Source organism: Psammomys obesus, unplaced genomic scaffold, assembly GCF_907164565.1.
Source record: "Psammomys obesus unplaced genomic scaffold, mPsaObe1.curated_primary_1811, whole genome shotgun sequence".
Taxonomy (NCBI): domain Eukaryota; kingdom Metazoa; phylum Chordata; class Mammalia; order Rodentia; family Muridae; genus Psammomys; species Psammomys obesus.
In genome coordinates, this window is record NW_026592118.1 from 7780078 (window position 1) to 7798251 (window position 18174).

At 44.2% G+C, this 18174-nt stretch overlaps 1 protein-coding gene across 2 annotated transcripts in view; it reads left to right on the top strand.

Annotated features, from left to right (window-relative positions):
- Positions 1–3236: 3236 nt before the first annotated feature.
- Gng12 (G protein subunit gamma 12) overlaps positions 3237–18174 on the top strand; it is a 102416-nt gene continuing 87478 nt past the window's right edge. For both annotated transcript variants that reach the window (XM_055612810.1, XM_055612809.1), the window contains exon 1: positions 3237–3255. The gene's annotated coding sequence lies outside the window, so the exon portion shown is untranslated. The remainder of the gene's footprint in view (positions 3256–18174) is intronic.

Genomic DNA, 18174 nt, shown 5'->3' on the forward strand with positions numbered 1-18174 from the left:
CGGGGCCCGCGGGCTGGGGCGGAGGGACGAGGCGGGGGCGGCGGGCGCCCCGGGCCGCGGGAGGGGAGTGGGCGCGGGGGCCCCAAGGCTGGGTCTCCGCAGCCGCGCAGCCCGGCCCGGCCCCGAGGGCAGCAGGCCGGGAGTGGCCGCCCAGCCCGCGGCGGGGCGGGGGAGCGGGCCGGGGCCGCCACGCGCGTCCCTCCTCTCCCCACGCCGGGCTCCGGACGCGGGAGGTCGGCAGCCTCGGTGCTCTGTCCAGACGGGGGTGGTGGGTGGCGGGGAAGGAGCCGATGGTGGGGAGGACTCGGGTGACACTCCACGAGGGACCCTGCGGCGGTGACTCCAACAGGAAGGTCGGAGTTCAAACTCGAGCCTCGCGTGTTTTTTTTTTTTTTGTTTTTTTTTTAATGTAGCGCGGGACGCCTAGCCGGTGGGTTAGAGAAACTGGTCTTCGTTTTAGTTAGGGCCTACCAGTTGACCCTCTTTTTAAGACGCCATTGCCGGTGTCTCCCGACACTCCTTTATCCTGGCCGTGGATGTCTTGTAAACTTGACTCAAATCATTCATAACTTTCGCCAGGGAGCCGCGATTCTTGTTAAACTTTAAGCAACTGGAAATCAGCTGGAGGGATCTGCCGAGGCCTGTGGTCTCGTGGTCCTCCTGTGCGGGCGTGGCTGTGCACAAACAAGTGGGTAGGAAAGGAAGCAGCCCGTGCCTGAGCTAGAGGGGAGGTCTGTGCCCGTGTGCCAGGGCACGTTTAACCGCGGCCCCCAGTGGAAACACTGGGGATGTCTTAGGCCGTGTTGGACGGACTTCACATGATTCGCCTCATTCCGGTCAGTTATTTCCTCTCCCCTCTGCTGTCTTTGGACACTGTTTATATTTCCTGGGGCGATCGGAGCGTCTCCTGAATAGACTGTCTATAATGAATCTTTCGGATGTTGTCAGAGCCAGGCTGCGTGTTCTCAGATTTTTAAAGCAATAGCTTGGCTTTGTTTCTAGAGTGCTGGTCACCCTGCTGCACCATTGCTTGGCACTTCAGACCGGGGATGTAAATCACCACTGAATTCCAGCCTTTCCCCAGGGAGGCTGGGAAAGCAAGTCGTGCTAGAACAGTGAGGTTAAATTTACTGGTGTCAAGCAGTCACTTTCAAGTATGGAGGTCCTCCCCCCTTTTTAAGAACAAAAATGTGTTGAGGTCATTTTCCAATACATAAACACAAGGTTCTCACATATTAATTTTTCTTTATTTTTTTGTCTGTTTTGTATATGTATACCTCTTTACCCTCTTTCAACTTCCTCCCACTGACCACCTCCTTCCTTCCAACCACAGATTAAAAAGCAATCACTTTGTAGATTGCTAAGTGGACTTTTAGATAAAATATTCAGACCCTTTGCCTTCCCTAGCAGTCAGCCAGCCACCGTAAAGCCCTGGGTCGGTCCAGGGAATGCTGACTAGTAGCCATGGTGCACTGTATTCAGCACAGCAAATACAGCGGGTGTAGAACAGTGCAGTGTGCAGCCCTTAGGTTTGTATAGAACCGTGTAAAAATGAGGATCTGTGCGTCACAAGAGACTGCAAGTGTGGTGTAGGGAGGAGGTGCGGTCACCTGTGCAGAAAGCTCTGAGCTCATTTGGAAGACAAATTCTCTGACAATTGGGTCGCTGTTGTCACTTGTTACAGAACATGCATGGTATTCAGGTCGTGAGAGCAAAGGGCTTCACAGTTTTAAAGAAAAAAAAAAAAGGAACCCCAGAAAAGTTAGCTAATGCCCAATAATTTTTATTCTAAATCTCTCCCTAGTAGGGGGGAAAAAAAAAAAAACAAAACAGACTTCGAATCACTATGCTGGGTTTTCATTAGGTGGGTTTTGTTGTTGTTTGTTTCATTTTAGTATAAGCCTTACCCAGGAAGGTCAAGTTCTGGAACTAAATGTTTCTGAGCACTGGGAAGGGAAACTGGGAAGGGAAGTGCTCTAACCGTGCTTTCTTGTCAGAGAGACCAGGATGAGAATATTGTTTAGCGTTTTTCAATCTGATTTGCAAAGTAGGAGTAATAGTGGTCTCTATTTGTAGAGTTTTGAAGACAGTGTATCAACTAGTCTTTGGAAAAAAGAGATTGAAACTCACCTACATTAAGTGCTTAAAATGATCGCATTTCTTCTTTTTAACCTAGCTCACTCAGGCAGCAGGATACTTGATAAGTTGGGGTAGCTGGAACCTTCTGGAAATGGAGGCTGTCAGAGTTTCAAGTTCCAAAGCAGGATGAATGCTGGCACACTGACTCACACCTGTAATCTTAGGAGTTGGCAAAGTTGAGGCAGGAGAATTGCTCTGAGTTCAAAGCCAGTTTGGAAAACATAGTAAGTTCCAGGCTAGCCTAGACTAGAAGGAGGTCTTGTTCAAAAAACTGGAAGTTGACCAGCTTTTGTGTGTGTGTGTGTGTGTGTGTAAATATGTATGAGCTTGTATTTCTGTTCCTGCCACAGCAGTATGAATGATAATGATCAATGGATCAATAATTTTAATACTTTTGGTGTTGTTAAATATTTAATATTTCTAGGGCTAGGCAATTAAGAACATGACTTAGTTTTTGAATTTAAAGAGAATTTTTATTTCAAATAGTTAAATTTATTAACCTTGGATAGAGAAGTCAAAAGCAGAAGCAACGTTTATCTTTACCAAGTGTAACTGGAGAGTTTAAAAAGATGTGATCCTAGAGTATGTGGTTGTTTGGTCTTGTGTCTAGGGCTGTGTAATGGGAGCAGATAATCCATAAAAAATGGGACTAATTGCATTTATTTTTAAAATTTTGTGAGAGTAGATGGTTAGTCATTTCAGGGAATGAACCGATAGAGTCACTGAATCATCTGCTAAAATTCGAAAAATTGAAAAAAGTTTTTACTAAAAAAAAACCCTTTAAGCATCTGTTTCTTCCTTAGTTCCTATCAGATGCATAGAATCAACTGTGTCTGACAGTGACACAGGTGCCAGTTTTGACAATTTCAAGTATCAAGGGTGCAGCGCTCAGAATGAATTGTTTTGGGCCTGTGACACTGTGCTCTGAGGTAGTAAAAGATTTGATTGAGTAAATTATTGCTTGCTTTTACTCCTAGAACATTACAGCATAATGATGGATTACTGGCTTATCTTCCTAGGTGTGTAGACGTAGTCAATTTCTCTGTGCTTTATTGAGGTTGTGAGGAATAAAAGAATTTGTCTATGGAGACCATGTGGAACATTGCTTGACATTCAGTAAGTATTGACATTAATATAGCATTGTATAAATAATGAGCATGCATCGCTTTTATCACAGGAAAAGGGCCACACAAAATTTTCATATTTCTCTCACGTCCAAAAGGGCCATTGTTATTCAAAAAGTCCTGCCAAATTGTGCTTACAAAGTAAGAGACAGTGATTAGGCAATAATATTTTGTTTTTTAAATATGAAATGGATTGTTCTATCAACTCACTCAGCAAACTAATCCTAGACCTTAGTTTCATTTTCCTTTCTAATCAGTAACTCTGCATGAAGTCTGTTTTAGGTTACATAGCTGAAAGACAGGTACAAATATAGTTCATTATTACAATTACAGCTAGCTATGTATTTTTGTAAAGACTTCAAGGCAGATACAGAAAAGTGAATGCCTCCATTTTCTTCCAGTTTCCCTGGTAAGCTTGTACATATAACAAATCATTTGTAATAGTTACTCAAAATAAATTCTGGTTTATTTATAACTGCATATTGCAGGATTTTGTTGCCTTGGGAACAAAAAATACCAACTTTTGTGACACATGAATGCCATTAAAATAAGTGTGAAAATCTTCGCAGTAAATGGGAAGCCCTTCAGGAGTTTTTAGATTTATCTTTGTAAGAGATACTTAGTGTGCGTGCCTGTGTGTGATACTGGTGATTGAATCTAGGACCTTGCACATGTCAGGTGGTTCTATACACTACTACTCAGGCCTTGAACTTACAGGCCTGATGATGCACTTCCCAAGTGCTAGGGTGGTGGATGGATCACCTATACCACCATAAGAGAGATTGGAAGTGCATAGTAGATAAGAAGCAGCTGTGTATAAGCCAAATCGGAGTACACTGAGGTTGGTGCTTCGCAGATTTCGGTCTTCTGCCTCGACAAGCTGAGTTACAGAGCACCTGCAGCCTGTCCTGGAGACAGGCATGAGGAGGAAATGGGTACACTGAAGTTAACGGGAACCCCGGATAAATAAAACAGGAATGCAGCTCAATTGAGTGACCACCAAGCTGCCACCCACTGTGGGCCTTTTGTAGGGCTTTTCTGAGTCCAGGTCTTGCCCAGTTCTCAGCAAGGCCCACACAAGGCTGATTTCTTAAGCATCCAGACATAAGGAGGTAGAGAAAAGATTTCCCCAGACTTGCTGTAATTCCATAGTTGATTCTGCACTCTGCCCTGCTGAGAGTCATAGGAGAGGCCCGCACAGTCAAAGGGGAGAGAGCAGAGGGCTTAATGCACTTCGGAAATTGTAAATCAAGTGGAGAGAGATATGAAAAGGGCTTCTCACATGAGTGACACATAACCAGAAGAGAATTATGAGAGCCTCTCTGTTGGGTCTCACTGCCTTTTCAGCCATCGCAGTTAGCTCTCCATGTAATATCTGAGATCTTCCTAGCAGGCCTGAGGTACAGTGACAGGCCAGTCCTTGAGAGACCTGTGACTCCCCACAGTTCCCGGAGGAAGCCTTAGCTGGACAGAAGAGAAGATTGGCCTGGAAAGTCGTGTTCCAGAGAAGCCCCTGCCATCAGGGCACAGCACCCTCTGTTTTCTCTCAAGGGTTGGGGCAAGCAGTGTGTTGCTGGGCAGAAGGTAGAAGTGACTGAATTGAAGCTGACTTCCAGCTAGATTATGCCATTAGCTGCCAAGTCTCTTGAAAATTATTTCTAGTGCCACTGAAATGTTTGGTTTGTCATGGCAGGTTTTATTGGGAGTCATAAAAATACTTAGCTGCAAGTGTCTGGTTGCTATCCTGGCAAAGGAGGGACTTTGTCTTTTTTTTTTTTTTTTAATAGGTCTGCATTTCAGAAGGTTACAGAACAATGAATGAAGACTGTTGCAGACCTTTCAGACTTGATACATTGAGCTGTTCCCAAGGATTACAGCTAAAATAATTTTGTTTTGGATCTGTCTGAATCAATCAGTTGTTTAGCACTTGTACTTTTCCCATTTGTTGATTTTAAGTTTGTGACTTTGGGGCCAGGGATTCAGAAACCATGTATTTTGTCCTTTCTTGCAGAACAGGCTCTTGTCATTCCTCTTGCAGGCAAGGTCATGCACATAGTTGACGTTGGCTGACTGAGAAGAGAAGCATGAGTCCAGGTTGGATTGGAGTGGGTGTGGTCCCCAGTGTCCACTGAAGTGTGAGCTTCATTGCCATCGTCTATACTTGAATGCTTTCTGGAGAACCTTCATTCAGCATGACTGTGTGCAGGCCCTCATAAGACAGCCAGGGGGACACTTCACTGATCAAAACCCCTCAGATTTCTGTTTGGCTGCAGATACCGCTGGTCGAGATACCCTGACCACTGGACACTAAGCCATTAGTTCTCACTGGGGTGCTTTTGACTCTGATCTCAAGCCCATGGTAACTTCAAATTTTTTCCACCAGAATCTCTAGCAAATTACAAAAAAAAAAAAAAAAAAAAAAAAAAAAAAAAAAAAAAAAAAAAAAAAGGCCAAACTGGGCATGGCAGTGTATATCTATAATCTCAGTATTTTAGGGGCAGAGGCAAGAGCATTGCTAGAAAATTGAGACCAACCTGGTTTACTGCATAGTAAATCCCAGGCTAGCCAGGGCTATACAATGAGACCATATCTTAAAAACAAGCCTGCCCACACCGTAAAAACAAACAAAGAGCAACAACAACAAACCCAACAGAACAAAGCCGTGTAGTGGGGTAGGACTATTCTGGGATGTAGAGGCTTCTTCCAGTCTACCTGGGTTTGGGTGGAGGTGGTGGGCTTTGTTTTCCTAGCCAACAGAAGTTCAGGGTCTGCCAGTAGCTCTGCCTGTCAAAGCCTGTTCAGCTACAGCAGCCTTCTAAAGGTCGTGAGCTATAGAGTGTGGCACCTGGTAGGAACTTAACAAATGCCAGCGGACTGAAGAAATAAGGCCATGCTCCCCGAATGTGTGCCAGCAAGGAGTGTAAGCCACTGTCTTTTTGATTGAAAAAGGAATCCCATTGTATTTTCTGGGTATCACACCTTCAGTGGGACACAGATTCTTCAGTGACATCTTTCTCTTGGATTCATCATGCCTTAAGGGGTTGCTAAAGATTTGGGTGCCCTTGACATTGTTTAGTGTTGCTTGCACAGCAGCAGTCTTGGGATCACCTAACACCTGCTGAGCTGGGAACAGCTTTTGCATTCCTCTGATAATTTCTGCATCTTATAGCGCCCCAATGTCTGTCTGACACAGGGAAGGACGTCCTAGGAACTGCTGGGACTGTGGAGAGAGATTCCTGTTAGGTATTAGACAGACATGGCGCTCTTGTGTGGAATGAAATAGTGGTGGCTGTAGCTAGAGAAGCCTTTGGAACTGCTGCTTTTGGAAGAAGACTTCTAACTTAGGAGAGAAGTGGGAATGCTGGCGCCAGAGGTGTCAGAGGCTAAGGAGGAGTTTATCCTCATCTCCCTCACTGCCAGCTAGCTCCTAGCAATTTCTCTGTTAAGCAGCTTCTTCAAGTTTGCTGTCAGAATTAGCTTCCTCTTCCTGCTTCCTGGGAGGCACTTGGCAGCAGGTAGGAGCAGAGCCCTGTTTCATGGGTGTAGCTGTCAGGCGCTGTGTGAAGGTGAAGGGGCTGGTCTGTATGCTGTCCTTCAAACTCACTGCTGCTATATGGACAGAGCATCTTGTGGAAAGAGGCCAGCATGTCTAGAAAAGTGAATACTTTCTACTCTTAATTTAAGTCAGTCATCTTCAGTCGAACTTGGATTCCCAAGGCAGAAATAGCAGAGGACAATTCCTTTTAAAGCTTCTCTGTGGTGTGGACTCCTTAAACAGCAGACTCACCCGCTGCAGGTCAGTGTGATTTCAGTTTTTAGAACCTCGTGAGTTTCAGCTCTTCAGGAAGCCCTCGTGCCATGCATCTGCCTGTGCTTTGCCCCTTGTCTAACCTGCTGCAGTCAGTGGGGAGAATGCTTCAGCTTCTACTCAGTCCAGAGAGCAAATAAACAGTCCTGGCCTGCTGCCTGGGAGGTAGTGCTGGCTTTCTGCCTTTGCCTCCCTTTACCTGCACTTCCCTGACTGCCTTCTGGCTATAATATATAACAGGGCTTCCGGCCACCCACACCCAGAAGGGCAGAAGTCACCCTGTCCACACTCAGTGTGCTCACCTCCTGAACTCTGGACTGGGTTTCTCTGACTTAGGAGTTTGGCCTAAGAGCTTGTTGCCTACACCTAGGTTGCCTGGTTTCCTTCACAGCTGAACTCCCTAAATTTTTTTTTTAAGCTGATTTTACCCTATTTATCATACTTATAGGGACAACCTCTTCATAAAAAAAAATATGTATCTGTACTCCCCAAGTTTAACAGTCATAGTAGAAAGGAAAAATATTAAAACTTGCCTCTATCCCGTCTTCATACAAGGCTTTTCCATACCACCCACAGGTAGTAACTTGTAAATTTAGGTTGTTGTGAATGTATGTGTTGTGTTTCTCCACATGCTGTCATATAGATGGTTTCTATACTGTTGTCTGCCTCGCTGTTTTAAATTAGCAGTGGGTTGGTAAATGCACAGAAATAGCTTTTCTTTCAGGAGCACCAGTTTTCCACTGTGTGCATGCGCCCCAGACCATTCTCTCGCACTGGAGCTGTGGGTTATATCTAATCCTTTGGTCTGACAGCGCTGTAAATGCAGGTTAAATTTTGCTTAAGTACCTAACCCTGACTCCCAGAAATGGTCTGCTGACCTCTGGGCTCAGTGATCCCCTTCACTAAGTACTGAATCAGTATGCTCCTCAGAGACCACCAGTAAGAGGCATGTCAGTGCTTTTTTATTTTGCTAATTTGGCTGGTGAGAAATGACAGTTTAGAGGAGTGATTTTTTTTTTTTTTTCACAATTAGAAATGAAGTAGAGGTTTGAGTTAATTGTGGGTCTTTTGGACATTGTCTAGGCTGGTAGGTTCTCCTGTGGGCCTTTGTAACCTTTCTTTTTGTGTATAGTCTGTCAGAATTTCTTAATTATAGACTTAAGGATGTGGGCATGGATGGCTTGGGCTGCCAAATCATTAGTACAGAATCAAGACAGGTACAAAGTATGGTTTTGTTGCATTTGCTAATGTCTGAATTACAGTCTTCAGCTAATGGTGTTATTAACTTGTGGCTTCTCTAAAGCCATGAAAAATTTACCTTCTAGTCTAGAATTTCTTCTCCTCTTGCTCTCCCATCTCAAATATACATAGAAACACACAACATATACATGTAAAAACACATGAGTATGTGTGTAGGAAGAGTGAAAAGGAGATATTAAAACATGTAGATTCCAGTGGTATTTCCTGTAAAATCCTTTCAGGGGTCTAGAGTTTTTCACATATTTGTATTTCTAGAAAGGTCATACAGGTCGAATTTGTTTGCTTCTTTGGTCCTTGTATTGGGCTGTTATGTTTGATATTTACAACCAGGGAATTATTTGTTCCTTCCAAGGTAAAAGAGACGAAAGTGAAAATGATTTAAGTTCAGAGCTCAGCATTCTAGGACCAGAAGAGGCTGGAGCTGCATTTTGCTTTTAAAATGCCCTTAAAAAAATAAGATTTTATATATCTATAAAGATATATATATATATCTATATATATAAGATTTTATATATCTATCTATGTCGATCTGTCCAGCATCCATTTATCATCCATCCATCTGTTTATCTGTCTATCTACCCACCCACCTACCCACCCACCCACCTTCCTACCTGCTTGTGTTCCCTTGCCATGTGTGTGCCTAGGATCCAGTGGAGCTGGAGTTACAAGTGATGGTGAACCTTCTGGTGTAGGTGCTGGCAACTGAACTCAGGTCATCTGGAAAGACAGGGAACATCTTAACCCCTGATTGATCTTTCCAGCCCTTTGATAGGCTCTTTAGTCACAGTAAATTTTGGGATATTGTTAATCTAAAATTAATTAATTTTCAGTTTTTAAAAGACTGAATTCTATCAAAAGAGGGAAGAGAAAGTTGTGGTCCATTTTTTTTTAATTCGTAAAAGACAGTCCTATATGAATCTGGTTTACCTCTACATTAAAACAACAACAAAAAAATAATAACCCAACTGGTCATGGTGGCACAAGTCTGTAATCTCACCCTTCAGGAAGCTGAGGCTTTCCTGGGCCGAAAGAGATTGAAGCCAGTGTAGGCTGTCCAGAAAAATCTTTCTCAAAAAACAAACAAACAAACAAACAAACAACCCTCCCACAACAAACTTACTCACTAGTAGTAGTGGGGAATGATCCAGGAAAAGAGCTCTCTGTCTCCCTCTCTCCCCGACCAAAGTGTTTAATATGTGGTTAAACATATTAACACAAAGTGTTTAATATGTGGTTCTTTTGTGAACGGCAAAGGAATAGGGTAGATGCTTAACTTTTCTTCCAGCGCTCATTGTAATGTGTCCTGTGATGCTCATGTTCTCTGCTATTATGTCTATTCCACGTGGAAAAGTTATAGCTTGTTATTTATCCCAGTACCTAGAAGGACACCCAGCATCTTTGGGTGCCTGATCCTTAGTAGATGAGTGAATGTTGCCAGGGTTAAGTACCTTTAGGTCTTTGTCTGTGTCAGGGTTCCCATGTTGGATGCTGGCCTGGGTGTCTTTGTTGACCATCCTTTGACCTTTACAGTGTACTCAAGCCCTTGGGAGCTGTTTGGCAATATACTCAATGCTTTAGAATTCAGACTTGCAGTCTGAATTACCTGATGGTTTAATCTACAGTCCATTTGGGAAACACTTCATAGCTGCAGTTCATGCTGTCAGTTCTTACACCGATCACAATGGCTAAGATCAAAAACTCAAGTGACAACACATGCTGGAAAGGATGTGGAGAAACAGGAACCCTCCGCCGTTGCTGGTGGGAATGTAAACTTGCTTACCACTTTGGAAATCAATCTGGCACTTTCTCAAAAAATTGGGAATAGCACTACCTCAAGATCCAGCTATACTACTCCTGGTTATATACCCAAAAGATGCCCCACCACTCAACAAGGGCATTTGCTCAATTATGTTCATAGTAGCTTTATTTGTAATAGCCAGAATCTGGAAACAACCTAGATGTCCCTTAATGGAAGAATGGATGCAGAACTGTGGCACATTTACACAATGGAATACTACTCAGCTATTACAAGTGAGGAAATAATAAAATTTACAGGCAAATGGATGGAACTAGAAAAGGAGGTAACTGGGTTACCTCCTTAGTGAGGTAACCCAGAACAAGAAAGACACAATGGTATATCCTCACTTATAGGCAGATATTAGCCATATAATACAGTATAACCATCCTAAAATCCCCAGACCTCAAGAAGCTAAACACTAAGGAGGACCTTTAGTGAAAAATTAAATTGTGAAAAAAATTAAAATAAACTAGGGATGATGCTTAAATATAATTTAGAATGGCAAACAGGATAGACACCAGAAGCGGTAGAAGAGAGGAAACAGGATGGGAGTCTACTATAGAGGGTCCTCTGAAAGGATCAGCCCAACAGGGGATCAAAGCAGATACTGAGACTCATAGCCAAACTTTGGGCAGAGAGCAGGGAGTCTTATGGAGGAAGAAAGGGGTGGGAATAGAGGGACAGGAGGTGACAGGAGCCTCACAAGGAGAGCAACAAAACTAAAAGATCTGAGCCTGTGGAGTCCTGCAGAGAGTGATGCACCAGCTAAGGACCATGCATGGAGAGAACCTAGACCCCCTGCTCAGATATGGCCAATTGACAGCTCAGTCTCCATGTGGATCTCTGAGTCAGGGGAGCAGGGGCTGCCTCTATCATGAACTAAGTTGACTGCTCCTTGATCACTCGCTCCTGATGATGCAGCCTTGCCAGGCCACAGAGACAGAGGATCCAGGCAGTCCTGATGAGACTTAACAAGCTATGGGCAGATGGCAGTAGTGGAGAACTCCCCTTTCAGTGGACTAGGGGAAGGGGATGGGGAGAGAGGGAAGGAGGGTAGGACTGGGAGGAGTTGATGGAGTTGAATACATTGTGAAGAAAAAAATAAAAATTAAAGCAAAAAATAAAACTCTTAAAATATGAAAAAAAGATGCTGTCAGTTATGAAATAATGCCATTTCTCTGGACATTGAGGGAAAGAAGTGCTGTCAAACTATATCAAACATAAGAGGGTGAGTTTTGGATGACTGTTATAACAGATTATCACAAATTTAACTTAAGGCAGTGCAGATGTTTCGTCTCACAGTTCTGTAGGTCAGAAGCCAGGGTGTGTGTGACTGGTGTGTCTCCCTGAAGCTAGGCTCTTATTAGAGGTGCTGGGAAGAATCGGCCTCAAGCTCTTGCACATTGTTGGCAGAGTTCTGTTCTTTGCAGTTTGTTTCTTGTCTCTCTCAGCTGGGGCCAGCCTCACTTCTTAGAGACTTTTCTGGCACTTGCCATTGGGCTGTATACCTCAGATCTGCCAGAGGCACAGCAGACCCTTCTTGTGCCTGGACACATGGTGGGCCATTCTGCTTTCTTTTCTCTAGCTAGGCCAAATTCTGTGCTACTGGGCGTTATTTGATTATATGGGGTAGATTTGCTTTGCTTTCACAGTTTCCAGGGATTAGGACTTGGACAGCTTGAGAGGAGAGTTCCCGGAAGAGTTATCCTAGTAGCAGAGGTGGCAAATGACTGTCTCTGTGTTAGTGGAGAGGAGTGAGTGATTTATCTAAAGCGCTGGGTGTGACGGAAAGCATGCTTCAGTGTTAACTATCTATACAGATGCCATGACCACAGTGGCCACACAGTGCCTGTCACCTTGAAGCTCAGTGCTTTTGTTAAATCCCAGTTGACAGAATACACTTTGCTGACAGTAACCTTGATGGTGACAAAGATGGTGATTAGTAATAATAAGTACCAGCGGTAGGCACGAGCTAGGACACCTTCTCACTCCTTGTAGGAACCTGAGGTAGGGTGTACCAGTAACCTCTACAGGGGAGGAAGTAGGTTTGGAAGGGTGCAGTAATCAGCGGCAGTGATGTTCCTAGCATGAATCCACATAGATAGGTATACTTTTCAGGGTCCAGGTTGCTTTGCTCACCATTCCTGAGAATAGCATATGTCCCAGGAGAGGTGTCCATCTACTGGACAGGTGGCCTGCTAGCTATGAAGGACATGAAGGGCAAGACACAGTTTCCTCTGAGGTCTTCCTTGTTTCTTTGCTATTTAATCCACTGAGACAAAGGCCCCAAGTCTTCATCCTTTTAAATAGCCAGTCCTTTTAAAAAGCCGTTGCATGTTCTATAGGGGTATGTCTTTAAACAAGATTTGAGCAGTTCTTTAGTAAAACCACATTAACAGTGTCAATTCAGGTCAGGATAAGTACTTTGAAGCTGTAGAACTGGGAGTGAGAAGTAAGAGTGAGTGTCAAGAGAACAGAAGGGCTGCCTTCATAAGGAACCTCAGGGAAATACCTCCATGCAACCTAATACTTCTGCCAAGACCTGGGTGAGCAAGAGGCAGCCAGAGCTTAACAGTAAGCTTGGTGCAGCTGAGCACACAGCAAAAGGTGGCCTTTTTGGTAAGAGTGAGTAAAAATCCAAAGAGCCAGATGATGGGACTGGGATGCAGCTCATTGAGAGTGCTTGTCTAGTATGTATAAGGCTCTGGGTACAATTATAAGCATCTCTCTCCCTCTCACTCTGTGCTTCTGTCTCTCCCCCCCTCCTTTGTACCATGAGATAGTGTGAATGGCTCCCATAGGATCATATGTTTGAAAGCTTGGTCTCTGGTAATTAGAACTGTTTTGGGATGGATTATGAGGTGTGGCCTTTTTGGAGACAGTGCATCACTGGGGGTGGGCTCTGAGGCTTTAAAAGCCCACGCCAGGCCCAGTCTCTTTCTCTGCCTGCGGATCAGGTTGTAAAGCTCTCAGCTACTGCTCCAGTACTATGTTACTGGGCTGTCTGCTTCCCACCAAGGTGATCATGGACTAACCCTCTGACACTGTAAAGCAAGCTCCCAACTAAATGCTTTCTTCTGTAAGTTGCCTGGGTCATAAGGTCTCTTCACAGAAGGAAACAGTAACTAAGATACTGGGTTTAATGAAAATGCCATCAAGACTTCATAGAGAAATTTCTGCTCACAGATAACCTGTAGTAAGCTGGGAGCCTGTACCCCAGACATGAGCTTTGTATGACGTCAAAAGGGTTAAAGGTTTGGAACAATTTTTAAATCTTGCTTTTAAAACCATTTTAAGTGTACCAAAGCAAAATGGTTAGGGTTAGGAATGGATAGAACCAGATAAAAAGAGAGGATACTGGGATACACAGTGAAGAAATTGTAATAAATAAAAAAATTTTAAAGGCGGGGGGCAGGGATACCTGAGCTGAAAACACTCAGGGATCCGGCACAGATTTTGCCAAGAGAATTCAGGTAAACATTGTTGAAAGCTGATCTCATCATCCCTTTGACTCTGCTTTTGTTTTTGCCTCTTTCTAGGTCATTTCAGGACCTTCTCCTCCCTGCAGGATTTTAGACTCTGAATCCCTCAGTTATCTGGATCTCCTCTCTCCCCTATGCTTCCTTCTAGTCCAGGCAACCCTATCCCTGGCACTAGCTAACTTGCCTCATGCCTGACTTTTGTACTTTACTGTCACCAGGTGATTTCTCTGAAATGAAGATCTAAATGGTTACTTCCTGGATGACAATCAGTGGGTTCCCTAAGAGCACCCATGCTGGCCAGAAGAACACTTCCTGTCCAGGTTCAGGTCCAGGGTGGAACCATTTTAAGCATTTGTCTCAGTTTCACTACCTGTGAAATGGAGGTGACAATCACACCTACCCCACAGGTAAACTGTAGATTTAAAAGGAGTTAATAGTATACAAACCCTCATGAACAGTATCAGCTAGCTGCCCTCTGTGTGGCAGGCTCAGCTGGTCTGGCCTGCTGCTTGCACATCAGCCTCACCCCATCCTTCCAGCAGGCAACAAGAAAAGTACAGAAATTGAGAAGATATAATTAATAATCTATTTATCAGCTTTACCATCAGTTTTGATATGTTAACTCCAATTTTTAAAAAATGGATTTGTATATTGTCATTTATAGGAATTAATTTTTATTGCGTTTTACAAAATGTTCTTCGGTAGTGAGCTGGAAATAATAAGTAGGTGTGTTGCTACAAACCCTCTCTCTGTTGGAGTTGATTGCAAACACATATTAATCAGCTATCATAAGGTAAGGACACAAGAATGATAGTCTATTACTTTTGAGAAAGTTTTTCTTAAAGTAACCAATGGGTCTCTGCCATTCTCTTGTGGCCCAGCCTAATTCTGTGGAATGTTGATCCATTAAGATGTACTTGAGGCACCAGTGATGTAATCCTCACTGTCCTAAGGTCCATTAAGCTAAAGAGGGAGATGAAGATCCAGAGCAAGGAGTGTAAGGACAGTGGGGGGTATGTGGAAACGACGACAGGGGAGGCTCCTGGCTGGAGCGGAAAGGCTTAGGCAGTGTGATAGAGGCTGGAGATGCGGGTCTCAAGGTCAAGCCAGTGGTTGAATTTTAGCTGTAACACTCCAGCTTGTGTGGAGTTGAGCAACTTCCTCCTAAGCACTGAGACCTTTCTCACTTGTGACCTGAGGCTAGCAGCATCTGTCCATCTCAAGATTGTCCTGAGGCTCGTGTTTGTGTGTGTTCGTGTGTAAAAGCACATGACATCAGAGTTTATAAATTACTCACTGTGACTTTGCTCTCCTTTACTACACCTCTGGGCACATTAATATTTTTTCTTGTCTGTGTTTACTGTGGCAAGCTAGTCAACCAGTATGCTAATGATTACTTAGGGCTAGGTAGTTTTGCCTGTATTTTCTGTCTGTCTTCTAGATGTCTCTTTAATCACTGACTTTTTTCATAGTGACAGCCAAATTTAGTATATATAAGTCTTCATGCCTAGAAAATTTGTATTGAATTAAAATAATTGATAATTTGATACTTTTCAAAAGCTTCAGGAAGAATCAGGTAAAGACATTAATTTCTGTCTTACAGATAGGGAGATTGAGGCAGTTCTAAATAGCTTCTGATATTTGCCTAAAGTCATAAAGCTGGCAGGTAAATGGTGGCGATCGGATTAGAACTCCATGCCTCTTGTTTTCCTGGCTTTGTAATGCCTTGTCAACTCAACCCCAAGGACTGGGAGCTTTGTGGGTGCTCTCTGAGCTCAGCCCCTTTGTCACCTGGCTTCATCCTGCCTGGAATGGCTGAGTGGGCAAGAGCCTGACCCTGGGGAGAGCCTTAGGGAACACTCTCCCAACCCAGCTCCCTCTCTGCTGCCCTGAAGGTATTTATGGGTGTGAACCGTCCACCTGGAAACCTAGGGAGAGGCTGGGAAGGGAGGCCAGCTGTAGCTGCCGGAGAGTGGAGGAAGGGAGAGGAGGCCTGGTCCCTGAGAGTAAGTGATTTGTAACTAACTAGTGTCAGGGAGGAGGAGCCAGGTGGGGCATGGGATGGGAAAGCCATGTTAGGAAGTCCAAAGGGCAGAGGAGTCTGCCACAGACCAGTTCTTGGTGCACCACCCGTCCTAGGCTCTCAAAGAACTCCCTTTACCTTCTGCTGGGAAGCATGTCGTTGCTTACTCACAGCTTGTGTTGTAATCTTCACTGTGTAGGCAGCAGAGAGAGGGCTGAACACGCAGGAAGGCTCCGACCTTAACCCTGCTGACTTGAACCAAGTTTAGAGTTTTTGACTTTGTGTTCTTTTAAGAGTGTTGTTTAGTTAGAACAAAAACTGCTCAGAGGGAGTAGGATCCAACGGCCTAACCAAGGCACAGAGAAGTTCCCAGGGTGTGGGCACACACTTGCCTGTGTGGCAGCATCAGCTGGGAGTGACTGAAAATCTCAACACCCGACCGCACCCAGACCTGTGGAGTCAGCCCTTTTGGGTGTGACCCAAAGGCAGTGCCCCCGTGAAGCTCAGGCAAGGTTCAGTGTGAGAACCTTCTACGGTAGCCTTTAGAGTCTCTGTGGCAGGGATCGTGGGCAGGAGAGAATCCGTCCCTGGCTGCTCAGGAGTTATGAATCATTCCATTTGATTTTCTCATTCATGTATGAGGCCTAGGAAGAGCCTTTGAGCTCAGATCCATGCTCCTTGCAACCCCCTTTCTTAAAATCCACCCGTTAAAAGGGGCGGGTTGAAGCCAGAAACTTCCACAGTTAAATGGTTACTACATCCTGTTGTGTAAAAACAGAACAGAATGCCCTCAGAGGAAGACTGTCTCTGTTTCCTTTTATACACAGTAATACACACCACAGCTCAGCTCAGGTGAGGCCCGCAGGTGCTACCGTGGATGGCATTATGGGCTGAGGCACAGAACTCGGCCTAGGAGGTGCTTTTCCAGAGAAGTCAGGATCTTAGTATTCTGGGACATTAAGTTAACTCCTAACTGCCTTGCTATATAATATGGATCCTGGAAGCAAACTGTTCTTTGAGGGCCATGTGAACCTCCAGTTTTCACTAGAAATGGTTTTTGTGCTCAACATGAATTTTATGTCCAGCATATTTAATTTCTCTGTAACTGTGAGGAAAGGCAGCATTTGTATCTGTGTGAAGTCTGCAGTTCTGGGTTCAGGGCCAAGCACACTTACAAGACAAGGTATTCCTTGCCTCGAATTTCTGATCCGTTATGTGTTTCTCCTTCTCTCTGGAGAGCAAGAAGGTTCCAGAAGAACCGGAAAGTAGGCATCTCCTGAGAAATTTTTATGATCACAAACCTATTAAAAATTAAAAACGAAACCTCAAAGATATAACTTGGTTTTGAAATTTTTATGACATTTGATTATGAGAAGCTATGTTATTTTATCTGCCCTCCCTCCCTCCCTCTCTTCCTTCCTTTCTTCCTTCTTTCCTCCCTCCTTCCCTCCCTTCCTTCCTTTCCTTCTTCCTTGTTTTGTTTTGCCAAATCTTTGTAGCCCGGGCCGTCCTGGAACTGACTTTGCAGTCCAGGCTGTTACTAATTGCTTTTCTTGTCTTGGCCTCTGCGATCCAAGGATTCCAGGAATGAGCCACCATACCCATCCATGAGCCTACTCTTTTGTTGTTGATGTTGAGACAGGGTTTCTCTGTTTTGCCTTGGCTGTCCTGGACTCAATTTTTAGACCATGCTGGCTTCCAACTCACAGAGATCCTCCTGACTCTGCCTCCCCTAGTGCTGGGATTATAGGCACCACGGCACCCAGGTCATGTGCCTACTCTTTACCAGGTGTTGTGACCTCTAAAGAAATATAATGAATTAATTTTACAAGGAGAAAACTACAGCTAAGAGGTGCAGCACCCTGCTCAAGGATGCACACCCAGTTCATGGAGAGCAGACTAGCTCAGGCTTTCTGTGTTGATGTTTTGTTGGTGGTGATGATAATAATGTTTGGTTCTCTCTCATACCTCTGAAAGACTCTGTCTTTTACTGACCACAAGATTGTTCTGAGAAGTATATAAAAATACAAAAAGTATTCCAAGCATTTTCAGCAGAGTCGGCATCCACAGCAGAGTCCAGAGAAGAGTTAGTAGAACTGCTGGCTGGTTGCAGTTCCTAAGAGCCCAACATCTCACAGTCATGTGTAAACTGGTTTATAACAACCTGAAGGACTGCAGTTTTTCAGGACCCACTCAGTCTGTTCCCTGTAAGGTGCAGTTGCTAAGAATCTGGCTGTAGTTGCAGTCTTGCTGGTGGATAAAGTGTCTTCAGTTGATTGTTAAAATGAAGTCAAAGGGTTTTGTTTTGTTTTTGATTTTTGGTTATTTTCCAGAAAACAATGCTGAGGGAGTTTAAGAGTAAATGTTGGGAAAGTGGTGGAATGAAAAGATTGGCATGCTCCAGAACTTCTCAACAGAGAAGATCCAGATGGCAGTATGGAGTATGGAAGGGTGTTAGGGACAAGTCTGGAAGCTGTTTGCTAAGCAAGCACAACTCTCTCTCTCTCTCTCTCTCTCTCTCTCTCTCTCTCTCTCTCTCT